This window comes from Bemisia tabaci, chromosome 10, assembly GCF_918797505.1.
Source record: "Bemisia tabaci chromosome 10, PGI_BMITA_v3".
NCBI lineage: Eukaryota > Metazoa > Arthropoda > Insecta > Hemiptera > Aleyrodidae > Bemisia > Bemisia tabaci.
In genome coordinates this window covers 23,132,389-23,153,724 of record NC_092802.1, presented here as the reverse complement: position 1 = coordinate 23,153,724, position 21,336 = coordinate 23,132,389, and the positions used below count along the sequence as shown (strand labels likewise).

Genomic DNA, 21,336 nt, shown 5'->3' with positions numbered 1-21,336 from the left:
GTTGAGCGTTCCTCGCAACTTTGTCCGTAACGTAACTAACTGTGTAGGTGAGTATGAAATCAAGATTTCTTTTCAGAATTTATTTTTCTTCGTTTTGTTTTTTTTTTTTACCGATAGAAGACCACATTGGAATTATCAACATAAAATCAAGATGAATCTTTATTTAAGATTTCTTGCCAATGGACCACTAGACAAGGTGTAAATTTCAGCATTTTGATACATGTTTCTTAACCAAAATTTCACGTAAAACACGGTACGCTCAACGAAAATTACCGAAATCATATCCTTACGAAGATATTCAATAATTCTTGATGCGTGAATTCAAACCACCCGCTCATGAAAACTCAATGCTCTACGTGATTCACATCGCGCGCTAAACGTTTATCATGACAGTCTCTGAGATATAAAAATCTGGCAACCTAAATCTTGACGCTTTGGCTCAGCTGTAGCAAATTGCTTATAGTTTGAACGACACGATGGGAAATGAACATTGCTCGATTGAGAAGCTTGCTGAAACCGCTGTAGTGCGCGATTTGACTCACGTAGAGCTTTGAGTTCCTTGTGAGCGGGCAGTTGAAATTCCTCGTAACAAATGTGAAATAAAAACGTTGATATCTTCGTTAGGAGTTGGTTTCAGTAATTTTCGTTGCGCGAATCGTGTTTTACGTGAAATTCTGGCTAAAAATCATGTATCAGAATGCTTAAATTCGTACCTTGTCTATAGTGGTCCATTGAAATAAAATCAGTCAATAATTCACCATTCCCACGATTTCTGGGAGTCTTTCGGACGATTAGTGGCAATTTGACAAAGAACGAAGGCCTTTTGAATAAAATTATCCGGTCAGAAGCTTCCGAGCCCGTTTTCTCAAAACTCCATTTTTCCACTCACTGCTCTCGTCGCTATCACGGCGGATTTATCGCAAATTTCTCTTCCGTTTGGCAACCCCGGGAACTTTTTACGAGTGTCAGTCCGATTTGTATCATTATGGACTCGAGTCGGTGAAGATTTATTTCCATTTTACCTGGTTCCCCCGTTTCTTTCGCCCCCACCCTAGCTCGATGCGGCAGTATTTTTAGTGCCCTAACGGCCGGAGCGGCACTTTGCCGAGGGAGATCTCGTGTTTATGAGTGCTTTGTTTCGCTTTTAAAAGAATACAACCGCCCTTAATCCGCCCGCAGCGGGTCGATTGTGAAATGTCTATCGAACGATATATTCCTATCTCGGCAAGGCTTTCTATCGATTTATATCGTTCGGTATCGATTCGATAATCGACCTGCCGGGGTCTCGGGCGCTGTTGGTTATATACCGGAAATGTAGAACAGCGGAGTAGTTTAAAGGATAATCGACTAACGGCGCTGAGATGCTGCAGGTTACTTAAAAATGACTCCTCGACATTTTTCTTGGTGGAGGAGCGTAATGCGACGGTATTTCGCAGTTCATTTCTGCACTTAATCAACCTTCTGTGATGTGAGGTTATTTTTTTGAAGACATGAGTGAGGATACTGAGGATCAGTGGCGTGGCGTGCTTTGCGATGTATCGATTGAACTGCGATTTAAACCCACAGAGAAAGATCAATTAACAGGGTCTTCGCAACGAACACCTTAATAGTCGATTCTTTGCCATAGGTTTAAATGGAATAACAATCGATACATCGCAATTCTCGCCACGCCACTGCTGAGGATCCACCGAGGCGCTAAACACTTTCAAAGCACGCAAACGGTTTCCATCTAGGTTTTTGGCGACTAAATGTGAGATGATACTTAGTGAATGTTCGAATAGCGAAGGATTTTGCACGGCGATCATGATACAATTATTTTAACTCCGGTGTGAGCAGTGCGGTATCATTGAAAGCGTTTTCAACCGATGACCGCGATATGTCCGAGCTCATATCAGCGCGATTACATTTTGCAATAAGGAACCGTTATTTCTGTCCCATTTTAGAAACAATTAACGTGTCATTACTTTCTCTCCGCGGATGTGTGCTTTTTTAGGATAGCCAGAGATAGTGCTTCTTTGCAACAAGTTTGGGACAGGCCCACTATTGCTTCTCAAAGACACAAATCGCATGGCAGCGCAACGTAGTGGCGAATCTCGTCCCTAGATCACATAGAATCGCCTTAAGGTTCCATAATGTAAGATGAAGTCCGATGTAGATCGTAGAAAATAGCTCAGGTGCTGCATAACGTGTCGCGAGAAGAGGTATAACATGCAAACGGATAGGATTTCGTGGAGCTTTCGGTTCGGGCGCCGGATTTATGCGTCTTCTCTCGAGGCTCCGCGTAGGGCGGGTGGTATAACGACAGTTTTACGGCGCGCGAGTTTTTAGCCGGGACCTCTCCGCTCGGGTGCGACGCTAATGCGGCCCCGGTGCCCCGGTCCGGATTCTCTCCGAAATTCCAATTAAAACGGATCCGCGGCGGAAAAGTTGGAATCTCATATTTCAACGGAACAATTTCCATCAATTACTAACTTCCGATCCCCTTATTTAGGACTGTCCTTCGGTACCGCCGAACAGTGGATCGAGGCGATTGGAGAGGTCGGACAGGATATTTTTTACTAAACCTGCAAATTTTTACGTTTATTTCGTCAGATTTTAAACAATAAGGGGTGCCTCTTGAAGGAAATTTCACGAGAAAACCAATGCAGCCACTTTTAGAACTTCCAAGTCTTGTGTTATCGGAGTTATAAGCGTTTAAAGTTTGCACATTTTGTCCGACTGCTCCCATTAACTCGATCTAGTGTGCGCTGCGCAGTGGGTCGAGTCAATGGGACAGGTCGAGCAAAATTTGGACAATTTTTAACGCTTTTTACCTAGTTTATACAAAACTTAGAGGTTTGAAAAGTGGCTCCATTGGTTTTCTTGTACAATTTTCTTCTAGGATCACCCCTTGAAATTTAAAATGCGACAAAATAAACGTCAACATTTGCAGTTTTAGTATGAAAAGGGTGTCTAGCATCGGGAGGTTCTCGATTTTCCCGATTCTATCAGGATTTAAGGTCAATCAGCATTTTATCCCTATTTCATCAGGATTTGAGGAAAAATCGGTCGTAAAATCAGGATTTGAGAAAATTCGGCCGTCCGATCGGATATTTTATCGAGCTATTGTTACTACTTTTTTTTCTTTTTCTTTTTTTTTTTCTTTCTTTATGGCGAAGTTACATTCGCCAATTTTTCTCCGTCAAAAATCAGGATTAGATCAGGATTTGGAAAAATTATGAAATCAGGATTTAGCAGTAAAAAATCAGGATTTCATCGGGATTTCCCTGCCATAACTTCGTTTGTACAACACATTGATGTTTGAAAAGTGGTTCCATTGGTTTTTTTGTGAATTATTCTTCTAGAAGCACCCCTCAAAATAAATATGACTAAATAAACATCAAAATTTCCAGTTTTATCCAAAAATTTCGTAACCGACCTCTCTGATTGACTCGGTCCACTGTGCGCCGACCTGTCCCGCGTCGCACTTCCATCCGTCTTTCTACGCCTTACCTGATATTCAACGATTTAGAGGCGTATTCTGTCATGCTAAGGAAAAACGCCATAGGAACCTTCAGGCGTTGCCAAATTTCCTTTGATGAAGCACAAATTTCCTCGCAAGCTTATGAATATTTTCCTTCCAGTTTTTCAGCGAATTTTGTCAGCAATTTAACCTAAATTTCCTGAATATTTCAATAGAAGATATTCATGACGCCCCTCAAAAATTAAAATTTCATAGAAGAAATTTGGCAACTTTAGAATGTTCATACGGCGTTTTTCCTACACGGCAGTGTTCATGGTCCTCTCTTGAACCGCTCCTTGCTTCAGGGATATCCCACATTCATGACTAAAGTGAGACAAATGTGACAAAGAGAGCTGCGACGAAGCGTGGATGATCGATTATCGATAATTCTCCATTTAAAGCTATGGTAAAGTATCGATTATTAAGGTGCTCGTTGCGAACACCCAGTCTATCGATCCTTCTCCATGGGTTTGAATGACAGATCAATCGATATATCGCGAAGCACGCCACGCCACTGCCGTCAAGTAACGAAGAAAAATGAATGATGAATGACAAAGCACTCGCTGCTTTTCGTTTCCAAATTCCGAAGCGCCAATGGCGTGGCGACCTTTGCGATATATCGATTGATCTGTCGTTTAAACCTTTGGAAAGGATCGATAAACAGGGTGTTAGCAACGAAGACCCTAATGATCGATCCTCTACCATAGTTTCAAATAGGGAAATATCGATAATCGACTATTTACGCCTCGCCACTGCAAAGCGCTCGACTTTCGCCTTTTGCGATGCCTTTTCAACCTTTTTCGGCGGATCCTTTGCAGCAGCTCGCACGCCACAAAGGTTTCCCGGAAGCTCCGAGTGTTGCATACCGATCCGGGATTTAGGATACGAGCACTAGCGTGTGCTTTTAGCGGGAAACCATGAACCTATTGAAACTATAATCGCGTGTGTTTCGATTCGACCTGTAAATATTTCGCTTCGAGGAAAGTTCAGGCTTTTTACGAATGATTTTCATATTTTCGCTCAGAACCATCGCTTGTGTTGTAACAGCGGAGAAAAAGCTAACGTTTATCCCATTGAAACATTCTTTACCCCTATTTTAATCGGTATGCAATCGGAATGTTTTCATACTTTCGCGCTTGCACGAAAATTGTTCCTCGAATAATCATGATACTAAATCTAAAAAAAAATCGCCTCGCCGGGAGAAAGCCGTTTTTCACGCTCTGAGATGCATTTAATTTTTCTCTCTGCGAGAATTTAAATTAGTGCACAAACTAACTGAATCACACACAAATGTAAAGTCTCCTTGAGGGTGTAAATGAAGTAGATTCTCGGTAAACGATTTCAAGGAATGAATCAAGATAAATAAATATTATTAGAAGAAATTTGGGAGAAATCATGCTATATCGGACAAAACTGAGATAAATACCAAAGTATTTATTGAATACTTTGGATAAATACAACAATAAATACTTACAATATTTGACCATGAATGTTCTTGTAAGCATGTGAGTGGGCGTTAAAAGTGTTAAACGCTCGAAACTGAAAATCAATATTTTTGAACCAAAATCGGGGTTTTCCGTAATACTGAACATGAAAAAATTTAAGGACACGATTAATGTTTTGTTTAAAGAGAAACTATTAAATAAACTGAGGACAAAGACATATCGACGGTGAAACTACCAAACCACGTATCTCGGTATGCGACGTCGCAGACTTCCTGTCATACTTTATTTTTTAAATGAAAAACTACTTAACGTCTAGTCTTGAAAATTTCTGTGATTTTTCCTCTTCGTGCGGAGAAAATTCTGTGAAAATTTCAAGGAATGATATTAATTTGGTCTACTTCAAAAAAATAAAATGTGAGCGTAGATTTTTAAACACCGCAAACGAGATACGTGGTTTGGTAGTTTCACCGTCGATATGGTTTCTAAATATTAAAATCACATGAGCAGATACAACATAATGGCCTGTTCAGCTTAAATACAGTTTAAGTCAGAAATACCACCTGATGACGGCGGTTATAAGGCGGTACATTTTCTCTCTTTTGAATTCATTTTCCTACAATTTCTTATGGTGGGAAAAAATGTGGGAAATACTCCGGACTCAGCGCATAAATCACTCATAGAGGTCGTTCCTAAATTGCGTAACGCAATGTTTAGGCATTTTCGACCCCCCTCCCCTTCTCCCTACCCTTTGTGACGCTTTTGTGGCGTGGGTCCTGGTCCTTATCCTTTAACACGTTAAAACCAACTAGCGTTAATATCTCCTCAACCCCCCCCCTCCCCTCCGCCAGAGCTTTACATAATTGGACGTATTTCTACCAAACGGAACTATGTGCATTAAGATATGAGCCCTGAGACCCATAAGAATATATGCATAACAGGGCTCACGTCATAATGCACATAGTTCCGTTTGGTAGAAATACATCCAATTTAGGGACGGTCTCGTAGAAGAATCATACAGATTTTTTTGAGCAAAGTCTCCTGATGCGAATTTCGCCATCTCGAGGCATATTTTGCATGACTCTATCACATTTATTCTGGGGAGAAGAAAGTTTTTGAAGTTCCTTCTTCCAATCAATTCATCAATCACGAGTGGAATACCCGCGCACGGACCGGGCTCATATCGGTGTTGCTACTAGGACCGAAGTTTCATCCGATCAGCGCGGAGAATTAGGGGCATCACTCATGTTAGATCCATTAGCCAAAAACAAACACTCCTGACCCGATTCCCGAATATTAATGAAACCTCCCGGTGAAAAAAAGAGAAAACTTTCGATCTCAGAAGTGGCCCCCGCTTCTGATAACGCTCGGTTATTGATGGATACAAACCGGAGGGTCATAACTCACTTATTATTCGCGGCCGCGATGCAAAGTACCGTGCGATTAATTAATCATGATGGGTTGAAAAATCGGATGATTAAAGCAAGTCGGAATAAAAATTAATACATTCATAGCGGAAGTAAACAATTAAGGCGAGCTGTTCAAACACGATTGGCGGATGGGCACCACTCGACCGCGGCACCGCTTATTAATTGTTCCCGGGAAAAATAAGTGCTTGATGCCGTTTATGAGCGCCCGAAGGGGGTGAAATATTGAGATCCTCACAAAGCCTGCACGGTAAGAAAAAGTAAACAAAAGTTTATGTTAATATGGGAAGTAAAACACGGAGTAACAAGATACTGGTTAATTTTTTTTGTGTCAAGGTTTCCCTACGTCAAATCGATCAAACCCTTGGGTTGGACGAACCAAATCTTTCTGTTGAAAATCTGAGACCATGTTACAAATTACGTGTCAGCCGCCAAGATTGAACCTGCATAGGGGTGCAAACACGGCTATTCGCTCGAACGCATTGTGCGGTTCGAGATCTCCCACTTGTGAGTTTAAAACTCACAAAGCGCAGAACATGTAATTTTACGTGCTTTTGAAGATTCCTAGGGGTACACAGTACACACACGACTATTAGGTATATCTAATCCCACGATTCGAGATCTTTCTTTTTGAGTTTAAAACTCACAAAGCGCAGAAGATGTGCGTTTACGTGCTTTTGAGGATTTCTAGGGGTGCAAACACGGCTATTGGGTCGAACGCATTATGCGATTCGAGATCTTCGCCACTTGTGAGTTTAAAACTCACAAAGCGCCAAAGATGTAACTTAACATGCTTTTGAAGATTACTGAGCGATATGAAGGGGAAAAACTTAGAAAAAAAAGAAGAGGAGGAGAAAAATTTGGATATGAGAAAGGAGCGAAACAAAAAAGATGGGGGAGATAAATTTAAACCGAGGGACCAGCTTATTTTGAGGAAAAAGAAGCAAACCAGAAAAGAGAGAAAAGAGCTGAGAGGTGAAAAAGTGACTAAAATAAATGATCGGCCGAAAGGGGGAAAGAAAAGGACGTTCTAATGCAAATAGAAGATTTGCATTAAAGCATGCCACTAAATTGATGGAGATTGCAAACGAGAGTGATTCAATTCCACAATTTAGGGGTTAGGTTGAGACGGGGATAATGAGAAATTTTGGAATATTAAATGAGATAATTGAACAGTACGTTCTAATAGGCACAGAAGGTGCGTATTAAAGCAAGTCACCTAATTGAATGAAACCTTCACTATCGGAGTAGTGAACGTGGCATGCAATTAGTGGAGTTTACTTTCTTGGGATAGCCCAAAAGCAGGACAGGCGATACACCTGTGGTGAAGAGTGAAATAAACCTGTGAAGAGAAAGAATATTAATACGAAGAGTGATGAGGCAGCGCTTGGGGCGTACCTTTCATCACTATGTGGTAATTGCTGGAGAGAACCAAACTGAACTTCAGAGAGCCGGGATGAGGTAGCGTCGGTTTCCTTCGTACAGCGGGCAGGTGCCAGGTAATTACTCCGCTTCGTGGGGACCGTCGGTTGACGGGACTTGCATGTGGCGGGAAGGTGTCCTTTTCCAAAACTGAAGAGCCAGAATCCTTGTCGTAATCCAGAGTCCACCTTGGCAGGGGCGTCGGGCAGAGGTTCTTGATCCGGGAGAGAGCTGCTTCCGTAGTGAGGTCCGGGTCCGTCTTCTTCAGTGTGCTGGATACAAGTGATTCAATGGGGCGAGCGGCCGACGTCTTGAGCTCCGCGCAAGGGCCAAAAGGAACACAGCGGGGACGGCCGCTAGGTGGGGGGCTCCAGGGGGAGCGGATCTGTGTTTGCCGTGGACTTTGAAAGTTGGAGTTGAATGTTGATATTTGAACTTTATTGGTCGATAAAGGTTTGAGCAGGTCGGGCTTAATGAGTACTTCCAGAATATATATATGGTTTTGGGGGTCCATCAGAGAACCGAAGCTAAAGAAAGTGAAAAAATTGGAAAATTTGCATGTGGATGGGACTCTAGGTAGCGAAGAAATATGGATGTAATGGAGATAAATTTGAAGATAATTATGAAGGAAAGGTTGGAAACATGAAAAAGGTATTTAAGGCGAGTGATTCAATGGTTAGGAAGAGCACTTTCAATTTAATAGAAGGTAAAGGACACCTTTAAGGACGCACAAATCTGGGAGGCGGGTCAAGGTGTGCAATGAGGTGGAATTATTTATTAGTTACCGCGGGCGCGCAATGTGATGGGTCGGTGAGAGGATCCTCAAGAGTGAGGGGGGGGGGGGGATAAAAATGAGTATGATGAAATTTCCTAAAATTGCTCTAAGTTTGTTCGATCGGGATCGAACAATTACTAGGGGTACACAGCACACACACGAATATTAGATCTATCTAATCCCACGATTCGAGATCTTTCTTTTTGAGTTTTAAACTCACAAAGCGCAGAAGATGTGCGTTTACGTGCTTTTGAAGATTCCTAGGGGTGCAAACACGGCTATTCGGTCGAACGCATTGTGCGAGTCGAGATCCTTCACTTGTGAGGTTAAAACTCACGAAGCGCTCCAGATGTGCGTTTACGTGCTTTTGGGGACTCCTAGGGGTGTAAACACGGCTATTCGGTCGAACTCATTGTGCGGATCGAAATCTCTCACTTGTGAGTTTAAAACTCACAAAGCACCACAGATGTAACTTTACGTGCTTTTGAAGATTCCTATGGATTCCACCAGTGGTAATCCAATGCACTAGTCTCTCGCAAGTCAAAAAATCTGAGACTTTGGAGATAAACATTTTACAACAAAATTTAGCCTGTCTCCTTCACGCATTTTTGGGCCCGAATTGCTCATCTACACGCTATATTTAAGCTCTTAGTACCGAACTATGGACGATCATGAACTAAATCCTATATCAAATCTTAGTAGCAAAATCTTAAGATATCAAAGTTGGGAAAAGTAGTTGTTATGCCCTCAAACGTTAAAATCAAAGGGGAAGTCAGGGTGTAAAACTTTGAATTCTTCTTTCCTGTCGATAATTTTGTCAAAGGCTCCAATCGCACCTGCGTGTGGTACCGGGGGAGCCCGAAGTTTGTGTTGAGTTTGTCCCTTGAAAAGTATTTTAATATCCATCGTCCTTGAAAGTCAATGGAAATTTTAACTTTACAAAGTTGGGGACTATTTTGTGCGTAACCCTGAAAAGTTAGATAAAAGTCAGAAAAGTTAGAAACCCAACGAGACTTGCCACCTCGCAAAATTGTCAATTGCCACAATCCAAAGAATCTTATTCACTGAAAGGTTATCGAAGCTTACTTTTTTTGTTTTGTCAAATCCTTTGCACAAAATCAGCTTCACAAAGACCTTTTTTGAAACTTGATTTTGTTTTTTTGTTTTAGGTAAGCTGTCAATATCTGATGATGGAGGGCGTACCTTTTTCCTATCGGTAAGTCTCAACGAAAACTAGAGTTTCAAGAACAGTCGGGGAATTTTACGCCGAAATTTTTGAGAAGTCAAAGATTGGGTAGTGAATTTGAGATCCTAAAAAACTTACCTCCTTGCATGACGACGGTCCTCTTAGTGGCGATTCTTGAGAATTGGCAACGCTGTCTTCCTCCATTTAAATCCACTAAAAATATCATCGATTGTTTTACATATTTCTCGGTTTCTGAGTTACTTTTTTGCGTTTTTAATAAGCACATCGAGTTTTACGCGCTTTGGAAATTAGCATTGGCAAGCGGAGGCGGATCCAGCAATTTGGCAACACCGGATTTTCTCCATTTAATCCTATGCTAAACAATCGATTCTTGTAGGAGTACCTGGCCTCTCCAAGAATCGATACATTTCCATAGGTTAAATGGAGAAAAACGATGTTGCCACTTTGCTGAATCCGCCAATGTTGGTAAGTCAAAATTTGTTAATTCTAGTGACCCGTTACAGATCGCAAGGGGCCGTCCATAAGTTAAGTAACGGGGGGGGGGGGGGTCGAGGAGAGCGTTACGCCATTTTGTTTTTACGTTTTAAAGGTTACGGACCTACGCCTCAAAAGCATCACAAGAATGGGGGGGGGGGGGGTAAAATTGCCGAAAAAATGCGTTACGTAATTTACAGACTGGGCGGGTCTTGACAAAACGCTCTAAAAATAGTTATTTAGGGTAGGTTTTCGAGGGCCGGTCCGCCCCAGCGCCAAAAAGTAGCAACCCCTCGCAGCAATAAATACGAGGAAAGAACGGCTCAAAGAGGTGGCACTCGCCGGGCACGGAAGGTGGAGACACGAGAGGTGGGAGAGGCGGGTGATGCTATCATCAATCAAACATTAATTGAGTTCTGGAGACAAATGGTTCTCTCAGTGGCGTGGCGTGCTTTGCGATACATCGAATGATCCGCCATTTAAACCTACAGAATAGGATCGATAAACGGGGTTTTCGCAACGAACACCGTAACAATCGATTCTTTACCATAGCTTCAATTGGAGAAATATCGATAATCGATCATTCACGCCGCGCCGCTGGGTTACCTCTATCGCTCGCGCCGCTCTTGAGCACTTTTGACAACGCGGAGAGCTGTGTATAAGGCGCGAAAAGTGTGTCGCTCGAAACAGGCGTAGCTCTCGCGATATAAGAACGTAACTCAACGTTCACGTGAGACCCGGAGAACGAGGAGTCTTAAGGGAGATAGGGCTCATCTCAAGGTGGAGTCAGGGGTTTTTTTTTGCCGCGGAGCGGCGGATTTTGAAAACTTCCTCTGACACCGTTCTGTCTCGCTGTTCCGAGGTTGTCGGGCTCCCGTGATAAATTGGACGGCATCAGCCGAAAATGATCCGAATTTCGTCGGGTGTGCTTGTTACTCACCGGTGGGTGAATTTTGACTCGGTGAGTTCTGCCGTGAGGCGAGTGACGAGCGGACCCTTTGATTTCCCAGGAATCTAGATTCGTATACGCGTTTCAGCGTTCACTTTATTGTGAAAAAATTGAAAATGGGGGTTCATTTTTTGGCCTATAATATTCGAGTTCAGTGCTCATTTGTGTCAGTCATGAGCTTCGACGTCATTTTTCAACCCAGGACTTGATTTTACTGAGAATTACTGAGATGTCACGTAACTTCTCGCCCGTGAAACCCTTCACACATCCAGCATCGGTGAGGATAATGTAGACGTAAAGGAAAGGCATGCCTTTCAAAGGACTACACAACCCTGCTAAGGAACAATGCCGTAATAGCATTCGAATGTTGCCAAATATCCTCTCAGAAATCATTTATTTTTAAGGCAAGTTATGCAATGTTTCCCTTGAAATCATCAGACTTTTTAGATGAAATTGCAAACAAAATCGTGTGAAAAATTCGAATATAAATATTCGCAGTTAATTTTCCCAACAATCTCTTATTTTGCAATCGGAAATATGGCAACGCCTGTAGGTTCATACGGCGTTTTTCCTTAGCGAGGCAGTACAGAAGAAGGAGGAAGAGAAAGAGAGAGAGAAACGAGTGAAGAGTGAAGTCAGAATAAAAGTCCGACTCGAGGTAAGAAAAACGCCTTCAATTGAGAATGATACTGTGCAACACACCGAAGCTTGAATAGTTGTATCATTCCATTATTTACGATATTCCGATGGTTTCAGCTCGAATCCACCGATGGAGGGTGAGAGGGGGTGGGGAGGAGTTGCAGGGGGAGACGGGGAGTGAGAGAGAAATGATTCACATATTTCTACTTTTGTCGTAAATTAATCTCTAGTCGAAATAATTTAAATTTATCGCCCCAAATGCATCCAGCTGTTTATATTTTAACATGTTTGGAAAACAATAGGCAAAGAAAGAATCATTTTTTAAACCATTTGAACAGACAGTAAAAGCATTGTATAAAATGGTTAAAATTACTTTTTTCTAAAAACTCACTTAATATATTATTTTTCATCAATATGTTAAGTGAAAGTGGTTAGTTTTTAAAAAAAAGTATTTTTAAGCATTTTAAAGAAAAAATCAACTGAATCTTTCTGTTGATTCCCAAAGAGATATAATACCCTTTCGTTCTATCCTAAATTGAAATCGCTCCGCGTTCGACTCCACACTATCACTGTTCGAACTCTAATTAGCCATATTCAGTTACGTCTCTGTTTGATTGAAATTTCATCGCTCGCTACCTTTGTAACGTTAATCAGTAATTCGTCCAATGAAGCTCTTTCACGTAATTTGCTGAGGCTCCGAAGTTATTAGTTTCCGCGTTTTGGCGGTACTTCAACATGTTGAACTCAAATGTCAATGCAGATAAGGTTTTGTTGGGAGCATATTATTCGCTCAGCTCCCACAGGGTGTCCGTAAAATATGGAGCGTTGGAGTATAGGGTAATTCAAATGTGACTGTCGTCATTTTGAAGGTTTCATATCATTTTCAGGGTTGCCACAGTCAGGGAAAATGACGGAAATGTCAGGGAAAATTTGTTAAATCACCTTCATTTGCTTTCTAGAATGGGTTTGAGGTTTCGAACAACAAATTTTGCCTGAAAACTATTTTCAATTATGCCTTCTTAACCATCCGTCACATCTTCAATTGTCAAGGAGTTCCACTAAAATGTGTCAGGAAATGCCAGGGAATTTCATTTTCTAAAGTCTGTGGCAACCCTGCATTTTGACTACGTTTTGCAACAAGTAAGTACTATGCATACTGAGCAATCTTGCGTCATGCAGTGTTTTTATTTATAAGGTGAAAAATCTGGAGAAATATTGAAAGAACTACCTGATAATTTTTAAGTATCAAAAAGTCAGTTTGAACTTTCTTTCCGCCATAAGGATACATGTAATTTCGCAACTTCATACATGTACTTCTCAAAGCAAAAACTGCCCTTATGCGCCTTGCACCCATTTAATTAGTGATTCAGCCATTAAATTTGGAAAACATATATGTATACATATGACCATACGTTTGGTTTCCTTGGTGATTTGTTTTTAAGCAACTTTCAAGGGTGTTTCGTGTGTAGGTCAAGTTGTTCAGGTATTTTGTAGGTTTAATTTATTATAGGTCAAATACTGGTAGGTCCTATCGCTCGTAGGCTACAAATACTACAGGTAAAAAATTTTGTAGGTCGAACGGACGTCTATATGCTAAAAGGAAATATGTGGAAGTTGAAAGATGGGGTGTGCTCGTGGAAGCTGGATAAGAGACAATGTATAAGTGGATATAGTTCCTTTTGAGAAAATGGGAAAGCGGGATTTTTAATTAAATCAAAAGGAACTAACTCGTGAGCCTTGGGCATGTATCTAGAGCCTCGTGGACAATGCTCATGAGTTAAAGACCGCTCTCCCGATCGTCGTTTCTCTCGTCGTTGCCGCTGACGTCACTGGCGCTTTATATTTCCCATTCATTCTCATGGTGCGACCGCTAACGAGCATACCCCATCTTCCCTTTTCCTGATAGTTCCATTTAGCATGAATACGTCCAAATTTGTCAGGTCAAATGTCCCGTGGGTAATTTGCTTGTAGGTTAATCGTCGTGACACCAGGAGAAATAAGACAGCGCAAGAATTAGAGTACCTTTATAGATAGAGTATGGCCATTCGTATCCTTTCACCACAGGAAAACTGTGCCACTTTTTGATTGGTCAACGAGTTTTTAGGCTTCATGATGCTCTTACGGCCGTAAATAAACAAACAAGATGGCGACTCATTGTAACATCGATAAGAAGCTAAATTTGACAAAAATTTCAATTATACGGCAGTAACAATTTAAACCAGCATATCTACGAATAACGCACGAAAAACACGTGAAAACATTGTTGAATCGCCTTTCACCTTTATCACAGGAGGATGTAAGATGTGCACAACCTCAATCTTGCTTGCTGATAACAGCCATCTTGTTTGTTTATTTACGGCCGTCAGAACATCGCGTCAGCCTATTTCCACGCGACCAATGAAAAACCAGAACAGAAATGGCCATACTCTATCTATAAAGGTACTCTAGCAAGAATACCAGGTGCCGTGGACGAAACGGACACCCTGTACAGCGTTCGAGCGAGCAAGAGCAAACAGCCGCGGGCTCGCGCAATAAATTATGCCGTTGGTAACATCAACCCGTACGTTCTTGTGAATGATGAAGCGTTCCAATGAAAACCGGGGAGCGCGCCCGATAACGATCTCCCGCGAGTTGCAGAGCTAAAAAACAGCACCCGCGCCCGTAAAATCAATGCACGAGAGCTTGTCATGCGTTTGTTTTTATTATTGCTTCTTTTTTTGAGTTTCCGCGTGTAATTTTTTCCCCGGACCGTAAATTATTAGCCCCCCATTGTTAGCACGCGCCAACCCGGTTACCGGGTGAATCGCTGTGGTCGAGGTCGCACAGCGCTCATTAACGCCGCCGCACATTGGGTCGAGTCGATAGGAGAGGTCGGACAAACTGTTGGAAATTTTAAACGCTCATAACTTAATTTGTATAAAACTTTAAGGTTCTGAAAGTGGTTCCATTGGTTTCCTCGTGAAATCTTTTTCTAAAGGCTCACCTTAAAATTCAAAAGTTGACAAATTAAAAAACCGAATTTTACAGTGTTAGTTATAAATTTCATGTCCGACCTCTCTGGTTGACTCGATCCACTGTGCGCCGTACTCTGGTCGCGGTCTACAGAAGAACCTCGTGTTAGCCTCTAGATTGCCAGGTTTCCTACAGTTGAACACAAATTTTCACGAATGTTAATATTTCCCCCCAAATCCAGAGAACTCAGTGCTGTAAAAAAAGTTAGTCGAAAATTGTCATTTCCCGGACAAAGACACGTAATTCCATTCCAAGGTTGCAAAATTAACTCAAACAATCCAATTCTTTACAAGATTGTACCTGCGTTTGTATTTTTTATTCCGCGGCTCATAGTGCCCAATAATGGAGGGGGGAGTTAGGGGCCGTATGTTCCTCCCTCCCCCGTTCGCCCGAAAAAAATGGGGGAAAAGGGAAGAAATGAAGACTGGAAGAACGGAGGTAAGAAGGAGGAAGGGCGCTTATGTTTGGTAATCATTCATGACGAAATTGAGTCAAACTGCGTATGATATGTGCTTTAAAAACTCCAAAATTTTCCGGGGGGAAGCCCGAGCCCCCCGGACCTCCCTTCTACCCCTCCTCCTCGCCCCCATCCCCCGCTCAAAGTGTTTGGATCCGCCTATGTCGTTCGTAAAAAAAAAGAAGATTATTAATCCATCCAATCCAAGAATTTCTTCATAAATAAATGTTTAATCGCTGGACTTTTGACAACGTCCGAACGTCCATACGCGGTTTTCGCTCAGGACGGCGTGGTACACTGCCGTGCTAAGAAAGAACGCCGTATGAACATTCGAGAGTTGCCAAATTGCACCGGATAAAACATGTATTTTTGACGACATTTATGCACATTTTTCTTTGAAATTTTCAGAGATTTCAGATTAAATTGCGTCCAAAATTGTTTGAAATTTTCGGGAAAAAATATTCTGAATTTTCTCACCAAATTCGGTATTTATTGAAGGAAATTTGGCAGCGCCTGATGGCTCATACGGCGTTTTTCCGTAGCACGGCAGTACAGCCCCCGCCCTCGAGAGGAACAAGGGAGCGGGGCGCGGAAAAGAATGGGGAGTGCAATAAAGGTACGTGCGCTCGAAACGGGGACACGGGGGGTCGGAAAAAATGTACATTCGGCGGGGGTGGTTTGATATACCGCCTGCACTTTGAATAATGAGCTGGCATTTCGGGCGGGACACGGTTAACGAGTGTTGGAACCGGGACATACGAGACACGAGTGGATGCGTAATAAGGGGTCGAGCTTCGACGTCATCGGTGCGCGCACTCCGTGCACGTCTAATAATGCGGTATTTTTGGTGGAGCTATGAAATTATCGTGTCAAATCACGTGTTGTAGTTGTTTCGCCCGGTTCGGTCGCTGAAAATAATGGAAATAATACTCAAGTGCGTCCTATGCTGCCGTGCTAAGGAAGAACGCCGTATGAGCCTTCAGGGGTAGCCAAATTTCCTTTGACAAAACACGAATTTCCTGGTAAAATTCTAAATATTTTCCTTCCGCTTTTTCAGATGATTTAGTTCGTGATTTCACCTAAAGTTCCTGAAAATTTCAAGGAAAATTTCATATTCATAACTTTTCTAAAAAAATAAACATTTTACTGAAGGATGAGATTTGGCAACTCTCGAATGTTCATACGGCGTTCTTCCTTAGTACTGCAGTATGAGTAACTAGACAAAGTATGCGCGTGAAAGCTTCAGTGGACCGCCTTCAGCAGAAAAGAACTAAGCCACATCAGCTATTACCATTTTAACTGAGCTCGTTCCTTGAATTGCATCCATTTCGTAATCATGTGGGTGATAATAAAATGTAAGTATTATAAAAAAAACTGCCCCTCGATTTTTCTCCGTCTGCTGAACTGACTTATTCGTTGAGATGACGTCAATCCTACTGAGAATCAGCCATTTTTGTTGATACTCCTCGGGGGTGACATTTTCAAAGAGAGATTTTTGTCACATTATTGGTCCAAAGATCGAATTTTTAGATTTCAATGGAAAGTGCTTCTTAATTCTTCCACACAGTAATTTGCGAGCCGTTTAGTTATTTCGTCGCTCCTCTGACGTTAAGGAGTATCTCAATTTCCACGCGAGCCCTGTGTTCCATGTAAAGCCATGCTTTGATAAATTGGCAATTTCACAGGAGATCGGGGAAAATCGATCAAATTATTTGGAATATTACCAAATTTTCCCTCGCTAATTGCGTTTTTACCAAGAGAATGTGGGGCATTTTTAACCTAAAACTTTACTGATTTTCTTCCGATCTCCTGGACAGTTGAGAAACATTTTTGACAAAAATCGCATTGGTACAATTTTACATGCTTGTCAAGAATTGAATTTTTTAAGTCAATTTTGCTACCTCCGAATGAAATTACGTTCCCTCGTCCAAGTAACGACAAATCGTTTGTACAGAAACGACTGATAATCTAGGAATTTTCTACCTTTTGATGCCAAAAAGCACGAATATATTTCATGATGTATTTTTGAAACTTTTCGATATTCAAGGAATTTTTTGCAATTTTTCATGGAAATCAAGCACTTATCAAGCATTTTTTTTTTAAATGACAGTCATCCCGAAGGAGGCAGAATTTTTGTAGAGAGATTTTTGGCGAGTTGGGAAAATCGGAGAGTTTTAGACGGATCGCTTACTCTCTTTAGTGTCCCAAAGAAAAATTTGCGAGCGGATATATATTTTATTTTGTGTGTGGACATAAAGTTTGTACAGTCATTTGGCCGTTCCATGCCCTCGTTTACTTTAGTTATGTGATCCACCATAGCTACGGTTTGGTTCGATTTTTTTGGGCACCAACTTCACAATTTTTTTTTTAAAAAAAAAAACCCTCCTGTCTCTTTTCCATTGACGCGCAACGAATAATTTCGCACCGTCAGGAACTATCTGAGTGCACAAAGTGCCGCTATGGCCGTGGTTGGCTCAATGAAACGTGTTTTTCGTGGTATTTTTCCACGAAGGGGAAATGTGGTTTTAAGAACTTTATTTTAATAAGCTTGAATTCATTAAAACAGGGAATTCAACGTAGATATGAGGTAAGTGCACTCATTGCCGCTTCATTTTCACAGATGCTAATCAATCATAAATTACGGTCTCCCGTTTTTTCCCCTTCTTTATAAAAATTTCTCGCTCGTATAAAATGTTAGCATTCCAAAAAAAATTGTGAAAAAGGCCTCTAACAATATACACAGATGTTCTCTGTTATTTCGATTCTTAGAGACAAATTCTACAGGACATGCTCTGCAATGTTTAACATAAATTTGCTGAATATTTTCGGAATATGGGCCTTTTAGAAATTTATGTACTAAATTTTATTGTAACGATCAGCTCTACATCACTTAAAGTTTAGATTTTTGGACCATCTTCAGCGGCGTGACGTGCTTTGCGATGTATCGATTGATCTTCCATTTAAACCTTGAAAAAAGATCGATAAGCAGGATGTTCGCAGCGAACGCCTTAATAATCGATCTTTTATCATAGCTTCAAATGGGGAAATATCGGTAATCGATCATTCGTGCCTCGCCACTAACCATCTTGACCTTATTTTGTGGAACAATCTTATAATCAGTCATATTGAAAGGAGTGACGGCTTAGAGTAGCAGAGCATATGGAAGCCCGATGGAAACCGACAAATATGAGATCCAAATTCTTCCCTCCTCTTTCTGATCTCAATACCTTAATTTCGAAATTTTTTCTACTGATCCCTCCCCTCGCTATAAAACTTGATTTTCACACTTAATTTATTATTTCCTTGTCTTTTGTCATGGGAACGGAGTTCCCCATGATATTAGAATCGTTCCGTTGCTTTCGCTATGGGATTCCCTATACCTCTGCGACCTTGAGCGTTTCGCCCAGTCTCCGATTTTTGGTTGATTTTCCGATGTATCAAAAACCGTTGTATTTTTTAGCCAATCATGTCTCTACGTCAAGTTGTGTTGATTGCTAAAATTCGCTCTCAGCGAGTTTTTTTTCCACCTTGAGATGTCGTGTCTGACTGGTAAATCTGCGCAGAACCACGAAGTTCCGTTTTTAGGCAAATTCTTTTTTTTGGGAGGTTCTGATTGGTTATTTTTCGCCATCAGTTTTCTGTTCGTTGGTGCAAAAGATCGCCTACCTCGTTGCTCTTGAGAAGCCGTCATTATTCCACCTCAAATTTGAAAAATAGAAGTAAAGAAATAATAACCATCGTACAAGGTGGAAAATTGTTCTGGAGGACTTGTTACGGATGTATGAGCCAAAATCAGAACTCGATTGATTGATTTAATCCATGAATACAGAAATATCGCCTCAGCTTACTGCCGCGATCGGAATGCATGCATGGATGAACCTCGAGACACATGATAGCATAGGTAAACAATGTCTCACAGAGAAAGGCGCTTAGTTCATTTCTTTCATATCGCAGGAGCTACAAAGCGTCGAAAACAACTCTTGTGATAAGCCCCGCCCACCGTCAGAGTTTTTTGTATGCTATTTTTACACTCTCGATCGCGGAGCCGTGATAGCCTGGTTGACTAAGTCGCAACATTTTTATGAAAAGGAGCGGGCAATAGGCAATCGGGAGTTCGATACCCGACGATGGGTGTTACTTTTTAATGGTTGTATTGAATGTTTTAGACTAATCATCAAAAAATACTTAATACTGGATGATAAATGTGCGAAAATTCTCTCGTGAGTTAATATGTTAAACATAAATACTGGAATATACCTCCTTCATATAATCAGCCACATGTTCCCCCAAATTAATGACGTTATTTTCTTTTTTCAATAAAGTTAATTTGCATTCAACGTTCGTAAGTTAAGCAAAAAGTACCTATTGATACAAATAGAAAGACATGAAAATAGTATGTCTAACATTTCAGTTGTTTTTTTTTATTTATTTTTTGTTTTTTTGTTTTTTCAATAAAACAAATTGACTGGGACTAGAATCATTGTAGCTCTGAAGACAAAAGCTAAGTTTTTTGATACAGAAATACTAATATATTCATCCTTTATATAATCAGGGAGATGTTGACCCAAATATTGATGTATATTTTCTCTGTTCGCCCAAATTAATGATGGTATTTTCTTTTTTCAATAAAATTAATTTACATTCCACGTTCTTAAAGTAACATTTTCTCCAAAATTCAGCAAAAAATAACAATTTATACCTACGCAAAAAGTAAATAAATAAATAAAGCAATGACATGAAAGTAGTATAGGTACACATCTAACATTTCAGTTACATCTATTTGAATGAAAAAAATGGCAACTTAGGAAGCACATAGGTCACTTATGATGCGTATTCGGGCATATGCGTAGAGTAGAAATATCATACTTTACGCCGAAAAAACGAAACTGAAAGTTAAATGCGTTAACTTCCGAAAACCATACATAATCCAACGAAAATAAATAATTGGTAAATAACAGCTTTCTTGTATGCAAAGAAAAAAAATTAAAAATGTTAAAAAAGAGATGTCGACACAAAATTACATAGCCCCTTCAATTCTGAAGATACTACAAACGAACTGTACCTTAACATTTTCATATCCCAGAAGCAAAAGTTCCCATGACGAATATTGCTATCGCTAGCGATTGCAAAAACCAACTTGTTTTTATTTTTCGCATTTCTATTGATCGCTATTCTCCAGGGTTTTAAGGACTTCGTGTTGTTAAGGTACCTCTAAATAAATGTACCTATCCTAACCAACTAACCATACGTATTCAGCGGGCTCTTTGAAACTTTATAGTTAGTTAGTTAGTTAGTATATTTTAAGACATTCAGCGTCACAGGCTATTAACGTCTTTACAGAGAATTTTGAAATGGGAGTATTTACGAAAATTTAGATTTTTAAATTAAGAGAGGTGAAGAGTTTCAGAATTTTGATAGTAATATTGGGTTCATCGCATGGAAGTGGGTTTGTATTTCTGTTAATTGTAGGGGAGTATATCTGTGATTGGAGATAGTACCCACTGTGAAACGAAGTTTAACAACTGTTTTCGCGTTCAAAATTTTTCGAATACGAATTTTTGACGGCAGGAAATGTACAACTATTTGAATTCAGAAATACTTCGACCTTATTTTCCCTCAATGTACGATTTTGTGCGTTTTTGTTCGAATACGTTCATGTACATGGATATAATCGATTGTTCCCATATTGCATACTTTTCGAGCCAAGCCGTGTGGTTTCGGATCAACCGCGATGTTGGCCATCTCTTTGTTCGGCATATGTTCTTTTTTTCCTCCTTCTTTTTCAAATAAAATATTGTTTCGAATTTTCGACTGAAAAAAGTTTCAACGCGGCATTGAAAAAGACAGCCTCATTTCAAATCTACCTTTTTCCGGGTTATTTTAGAACAAGTGCGTGTCATGTCTCTCAGTCCTTTGCAATCGTCTAGTTTTTAACACGTAGTATAGGCATGCCCCTCTATCGTGGGATAAAATCTAAGTGGCAGGTATTCCAAAAAATTCACTCGTTCTTTTAATTCCAGCGACAGGTTT

The 21,336-nt window shown here is 40.7% G+C and overlaps 1 protein-coding gene across 11 annotated transcripts in view; it reads left to right on the top strand.

Moving 5' to 3' along the window:
• CASK (peripheral plasma membrane protein CASK) overlaps positions 1–21,336 on the top strand; it is an 832,536-nt gene that overhangs the window by 523,711 nt on the left and 287,489 nt on the right. The gene's annotated exons all lie outside the window — the stretch shown is intronic.